The sequence below is a fragment of the Salmo salar genome, chromosome 08 (assembly GCF_965601325.2).
Source record: "Salmo salar chromosome 08, fSalSal1, whole genome shotgun sequence".
Classification (NCBI taxonomy): Eukaryota; Metazoa; Chordata; class Actinopteri; order Salmoniformes; family Salmonidae; genus Salmo; species Salmo salar.
In genome coordinates, this window is record NC_138298.1 from 2,812,501 (window position 1) to 2,817,500 (window position 5,000).

General features: G+C 42.7%; 11 non-coding genes and 2 pseudogenes across 11 annotated transcripts; all 13 read right to left on the minus strand.

Moving 5' to 3' along the window:
* Nucleotides 1–5: 5 nt before the first annotated feature.
* LOC145851686 (5S ribosomal RNA) lies at nt 6–124 on the minus strand. The gene has a single exon (XR_014373538.1). It is a non-coding gene; the product is annotated as a 5S ribosomal RNA (ribosomal RNA).
* A 409-nt stretch (nt 125–533) lies between these two features.
* LOC145853106 (uncharacterized) lies at nt 534–652 on the minus strand (annotated as a pseudogene).
* Nucleotides 653–791: 139 nt separating this feature from the next.
* LOC145886438 (5S ribosomal RNA) lies at nt 792–910 on the minus strand. The gene has a single exon (XR_014398023.1). It is a non-coding gene; the product is annotated as a 5S ribosomal RNA (ribosomal RNA).
* Nucleotides 911–1,319: 409 nt separating this feature from the next.
* On the minus strand, nt 1,320–1,438 carry LOC145851523 (5S ribosomal RNA). The gene has a single exon (XR_014373374.1). It is a non-coding gene; the product is annotated as a 5S ribosomal RNA (ribosomal RNA).
* A 409-nt stretch (nt 1,439–1,847) lies between these two features.
* Nucleotides 1,848–1,966, minus strand: LOC145853375 (uncharacterized; annotated as a pseudogene).
* A 139-nt stretch (nt 1,967–2,105) lies between these two features.
* LOC145852197 (5S ribosomal RNA) lies at nt 2,106–2,224 on the minus strand. Its single transcript, XR_014374051.1, has one exon. It is a non-coding gene; the product is annotated as a 5S ribosomal RNA (ribosomal RNA).
* A 409-nt stretch (nt 2,225–2,633) lies between these two features.
* LOC145851634 (5S ribosomal RNA) lies at nt 2,634–2,752 on the minus strand. The gene has a single exon (XR_014373486.1). It is a non-coding gene; the product is annotated as a 5S ribosomal RNA (ribosomal RNA).
* Nucleotides 2,753–2,891: 139 nt separating this feature from the next.
* Nucleotides 2,892–3,010, minus strand: LOC145883139 (5S ribosomal RNA). The gene has a single exon (XR_014394712.1). It is a non-coding gene; the product is annotated as a 5S ribosomal RNA (ribosomal RNA).
* A 409-nt stretch (nt 3,011–3,419) lies between these two features.
* Nucleotides 3,420–3,538, minus strand: LOC145852031 (5S ribosomal RNA). Its single transcript, XR_014373885.1, has one exon. It is a non-coding gene; the product is annotated as a 5S ribosomal RNA (ribosomal RNA).
* Nucleotides 3,539–3,947: 409 nt separating this feature from the next.
* Nucleotides 3,948–4,066, minus strand: LOC145855682 (5S ribosomal RNA). The gene has a single exon (XR_014376570.1). It is a non-coding gene; the product is annotated as a 5S ribosomal RNA (ribosomal RNA).
* Nucleotides 4,067–4,205: 139 nt separating this feature from the next.
* Nucleotides 4,206–4,324, minus strand: LOC145855683 (5S ribosomal RNA). The gene has a single exon (XR_014376571.1). It is a non-coding gene; the product is annotated as a 5S ribosomal RNA (ribosomal RNA).
* Nucleotides 4,325–4,463: 139 nt separating this feature from the next.
* LOC145883193 (5S ribosomal RNA) lies at nt 4,464–4,582 on the minus strand. The gene has a single exon (XR_014394766.1). It is a non-coding gene; the product is annotated as a 5S ribosomal RNA (ribosomal RNA).
* A 139-nt stretch (nt 4,583–4,721) lies between these two features.
* On the minus strand, nt 4,722–4,840 carry LOC145887679 (5S ribosomal RNA). The gene has a single exon (XR_014399270.1). It is a non-coding gene; the product is annotated as a 5S ribosomal RNA (ribosomal RNA).
* Between the last annotated feature and the right edge of the window lie 160 nt (nt 4,841–5,000).

The window sequence follows — 5,000 nt, forward strand, 5'->3', positions numbered from 1 at the left end:
CAACATGCTTACAGCACCTGGTATTCCAAGGCGGTCTCCCATCCAAGTACTAAGCAGGCCCGACCCTGCTTAGCTTCCGAGATCAGACGAGATCGGGCGTACCCAGGCTGGTATGGCCGTAAGTGAGAAACAATCTCTTGCTACAACATATATAGTCAAAATGAGTCTGATAAACAGACATTGCATTTTCACCAATTAGATAAGCAGCTTGAACTTTGTGTCACTGAAAAAGTAGAAGAAATTACAAACACTGTTCCCATCACTTTTTAGCACAGGTAGTTGGATAAAATACAAACTTTATTTCCTTTCATCATTTGAACAGGGCCAAGGAGCACAAAGCACACACAAGCTGCATTCAGCAACAATATTCTTGTTTGTCTTATAAATACAAGGCAGATGCAATTTGAAAACACAAGGAAATTTGATCCTATTAAAAAGGCAGGAAGCTGCATTTAGTCAATTCATCATTAAATGCTTACTACAAGGCAGTGTTGCTGATGAAATAGTGCAAGAGCACACCCTCGTGGACAAAATGCTTACAGCACCTGGTATTCCCAGGCCGTCTCGCATCCAAGTACTAGCCAGGCCCGACCCTGCTTAGCTTCCGAGATCAGACGAGATCGGGCGTACCCAGGCTGATATGGCCGTAAGCGAGAAACAATCTCTTGCTACAACATATATAGTCAAAGTGAGTCTGATAAAACAGACATTTAGTCAATTCATCATTAAATGCTTACTACAAGGCAGTGTTGCTGATGAAATAGTGCAAGAGCACACCCTCGTGGACAAAATGCTTACAGCACCTGGTATTCCAAGGCGGTCTCCCATCCAAGTACTAACCAGGCCCGACCCTGCTTAGCTTCCGAGATCAGACGAGATCGGGCGTACCCAGGCTGGTATGGCCGTAAGTGAGAAAGAATCTCTTGCTACAACATATATAGTCAAAATGAGTCTGATAAACAGACATTGCATTTTCACCAATTAGATAAGCAGCTTGAACTTTGTGTCACTGAAAAAGTAGAAGAAATTACAAACACTGTTCCCATCACTTTTTAGCACAGGTAGTTGGATAAAATACAAACTTTATTTCCTTTCATCATTTGAACAGGGCAAAGGAGCATAAAGCACACACAAGCTGCATTCAGCAACAATATTCTTGTTTGTCTTATAAATACAAGGCAGATGCTAATTGAAAACACAAGGAAATTTGATCCTATTAAAAAGGCAGGAAGCTGCATTTAGTCAATTCATCATTAAATGCTTACTACAAGGCAGTGTTGCTGATGAAATAGTGCAAGAGCACACCCTCATGGACAAAATGCTTACAGCACGTGGTATTCCCAAGCGGTCTCCCATCCAAGTACTAACCAGGCCCGACCCTGCTTAGCTTCCGAGATCAGACGAGATCGGGCGTACCCAGGCTGATATGGCCGTAAGCGAGAAACAATCTCTTGCTACAACATATATAGTCAAAGTGAGTCTGATAAACAGACATTGCATTTTCACCAATTAGATAGGCAGCTTGAACTTTGTGTCACTGAAAAAGTAGAAGAAATTACAAACACTGTTCCCATCACTTTTTAGCACAGGTAGTTGGATAAAATACAAACTTTATTTCCTTTCATCATTTGAACAGGGCCAAGGAGCACAAAGCACACACAAGCTGCATTCAGCAACAATATTCTTGTTTGTCTTATAAATACAAGGCAGATGCAATTTGAAAACACAAGGAAATTTGATCCTATTAAAAAGGCAGGAAGCTGCATTTAGTCAATTCATCATTAAATGCTTACTACAAGGCAGTGTTGCTGATGAAATAGTGCAAGAGCACACCCTCGTGGACAAAATGCTTACAGCACCTGGTATTCCCAGGCCGTCTCGCATCCAAGTACTAGCCAGGCCCGACCCTGCTTAGCTTCCGAGATCAGACGAGATCGGGCGTACCCAGGCTGATATGGCGGTAAGCGAGAAACAATCTCTTGCTACAACATATATAGTCAAAGTGAGTCTGATAAAACAGACATTTAGTCAATTCATCATTAAATGCTTACTACAAGGCAGTGTTGCTGATGAAATAGTGCAAGAGCACACCCTCGTGGACAAAATGCTTACAGCACCTGGTATTCCAAGGCGGTCTCCCATCCAAGTACTAAGCAGGCCCGACCCTGCTTAGCTTCCGAGATCAGACGAGATCGGGGGTACCCAGGCTGGTATGGCCGTAAGTGAGAAACAATCTCTTGCTACAACATATATAGTCAAAATGAGTCCGATAAACAGACATTGCATTTTCACCAATTAGATAAGCAGCTTGAACTTTGTGTCACTGAAAAAGTAGAAGAAATTACAAACACTGTTCCCATCACTTTTTAGCACAGGTAGTTGGATAAAATACAAACTTTATTTCCTTTCATCATTTGAACAGGGCCAAGGAGCACAAAGCACACACAAGCTGCATTCAGCAACAATATTCTTGTTTGTCTTATAAATACAAGGCAGATGCTAATTGAAAACACAAGGAAATTTGATCCTATTAAAAAGGCAGGAAGCTGCATTTAGTCAATTCATCATTAAATGCTTACTACAAGGCAGTGTTGCTGATGAAATAGTGCAAGAGCACACCCTCGTGGACAAAATGCTTACAGCACCTGGTATTCCCAGGCCGTCTCCCATCCAAGTACTAGCCAGGCCCGACCCTGCTTAGCTTCCGAGATCAGACGAGATCGGGCGTACCCAGGCTGATATGGCCGTAAGCGAGAAACAATCTCTTGCTACAACATATATAGTCAAAGTGAGTCTGATAAAACAGACATTTAGTCAATTCATCATTAAATGCTTACTACAAGGCAGTGTTGCTGATGAAATAGTGCAAGAGCACTCCCTCGTGGACAAAATGCTTACAGCACCTGGTATTCCCAGGCGGTCTCCCATCCAAGTACTAACCAGGCCCGACCCTGCTTAGCTTCCGAGATCAGACGAGATCGGGCGTACCCAGGCTGGTATGGCCGTAAGTGAGAAACAATCTCTTGCTACAACATATATAGTCAAAATGAGTCTGATAAACATACATTGCATTTTCACCAATTAGATAAGCAGCTTGAACTTTGTGTCACTGAAAAAGTAGAAGAAATTACAAACACTGTTCCCATCACTTTTTAGCACAGGTAGTTGGATAAAATACAAACTTTATTTCCTTTCATCATTTGAACAGGGCCAAGGAGCACAAAGCACACACAAGCTGCATTCAGCAACAATATTCTTGTTTGTCTTATAAATACAAGGCAGATGCTAATTGAAAAAACAAGGAAATTTGATCCTATTAAAAAGGCAGGAAGCTGCATTTAGTCAAATCATCATTAAATGCTTACTACAAGGCAGTGTTGCTGATGAAATAGTGCAAGAGCACACCCTCGTGGACAAAATGCTTACAGCACCTGGTATTCCCAAGCGGTCTCCCATCCAAGTACTAACCAGGCCCGACCCTGCTTCGCTTCCGAGATCAGACTAGATCGGGCGTACCCAGGCTGGTATGGCCGTAAGTGAGAAACAATCTCTTGCTACAACATATATAGTCAAAATGAGTCTGATAAACAGACATTGCATTTTCACCAATTAGATAGGCAGCTTGAACTTTGTGTCACTGAAAAAGTAGAAGAAATTACAAACACTGTTCCCATCACTTTTTAGCACAGGTAGTTGGATAAAATACAAACTTTATTTCCTTTCATCATTTGAACAGGGCCAAGGAGCACAAAGCACACACAAGCTGCATTCAGCAACAATATTCTTGTTTGTCTTATAAATACAAGGCAGATGCTAATTGAAAACACAAGGAAATTTGATCCTATTAAAAAGGCAGGAAGCTGCATTTAGTCAATTCATCATTAAATGCTTACTACAAGGCAGTGTTGCTGATGAAATAGTGCAAGAGCACACCCTCGTGGACAAAATGCTTACAGCACCTGGTATTCCCAGGCGGTCTCCCATCCAAGTACTAACCAGGCCCGACCCTGCTTAGCTTCCGAGATCAGACGAGATCGGGCGTACCCAGGCTGGTATGGCCGTAAGCGAGAAACAATCTCTTGCTACAACATATATAGTCAAAGTGAGTCTGATAAAACAGACATTTAGTATATTCATCATTAAATGCTTACTACAAGGCAGTGTTGCTGATGAAATAGTGCAAGAGCACACCCTCGTGGACAAAATGCTTACAGCACCTGGTATTCCCAGGCGGTCTCCCATCCAAGTACTAACCAGGCCCGACCCTGCTTAGCTTCCGAGATCAGACGAGATCGGGCGTACCCAGGCTGGTATGGCCGTAAGCGAGAAACAATCTCTTGCTACAACATATATAGTCAAAGTGAGTCTGATAAAACACACATTTAGTCAATTCATCATTAAATGCTTACTACAAGGCAGTGTTGCTGATGAAATAGTGCAAGAGCACACCCTCGTGGACAAAATGCTTACAGCACCTGGTATTCCCAGGCGGTCTCCCATCCAAGTACTAACCAGGCCCGACCCTGCTTAGCTTCCGAGATCAGACGAGATCGGGCGTACCCAGGCTGATATGGCCGTAAGCGAGAAACAATCTCTTGCTACAACATATATAGTCAAAGTGAGTCTGATAAAACAGACATTTAGTCAATTCATCATTAAATGCTTAATACAAGGCAGTGTTACTGATGAAATAGTGCAAGAGCACACCCTCGTGGACAAAATGCTTACAGCACCTGGTATTCCCAGGAAGTCTCCCATCCAAGTACTAACCAGGCCCGACCCTGCTCAGCTTCCGAGATCAGACGAGATCGGGCGTACCCAGGCTGGTATGGCCGTAAGCGAGAAACAATCTCTTGCTACAACATATATAGTCAAAGTGAGTGTGATAAACAGACATTGCATTTTCACCAATTAGATAAGCAGCTTGAACTTTGTGTCACTGAAAAAGTAGAAGAAATTACAAACACTGTTCCCATCACTTTTTAGCACAGGTAGTTGGA